We start from the raw sequence: 690 nt of genomic DNA on the forward strand, positions 1-690 counted from the left end.
TTAATCTAAATCAGCCTTTCCCAAACTCAGGGTCGCGACCCAAAATGGGTCCCGGACCCGTTTTGATTGGGTCGCAGTTAAATTCATTGCTACACACACACAGCGTCAGAGCTGATGGCTGCGTTGCAAATACAATTTTTTTATAATTTTTTTATTTTATTTTTTATTTTGAAAATGAAATTATGCAATATAGCTTGAACCACCGCCCTTTAGCTGGATATAATGAGCATATACCACGGCCTGTCGTGAGCTATTGCTGATAAAACGGTTAACCTAAGTGTGGCAATATGAAAGAAAAATACACCTCTCAATTAAATAGTTTTTATTAGTAAATAATGATGTTCAAAATAAAATAGTCTCGTTGCCTCTGCACCAAAGGTGGTTGCCTATGCAAAACATAACAGCAAAGCGAACATATTAGGACAGAGAGCGTTGATCCATTATTGTGCTGTTTATTTACATTAATGTGTATCTTGCTGTTTATATTGTGCACCACTGACAAAAACTGTCAGCTGCAGTAGCATGGCTTACGTGGTCACTTGTATACGTTTTGAGGTTGTTCGACGGCCCTGTTGCTTGGCATGCGGAGAATAGTCCACTTTCTCTGGTCCCGAGATTGGGCTTCAGTAGCACTGGAGAGAAGCTTTCGCACCTGTGGCCACTAACGGTCATTAATTGTCTCTGCCTTTG

The sequence above is a fragment of the Notothenia coriiceps genome, unplaced genomic scaffold, assembly GCF_000735185.1.
Source record: "Notothenia coriiceps isolate Sejong01 unplaced genomic scaffold, NC01 NC01_scaffold00018996, whole genome shotgun sequence".
NCBI classification, from domain to species: domain Eukaryota; kingdom Metazoa; phylum Chordata; class Actinopteri; order Perciformes; family Nototheniidae; genus Notothenia; species Notothenia coriiceps.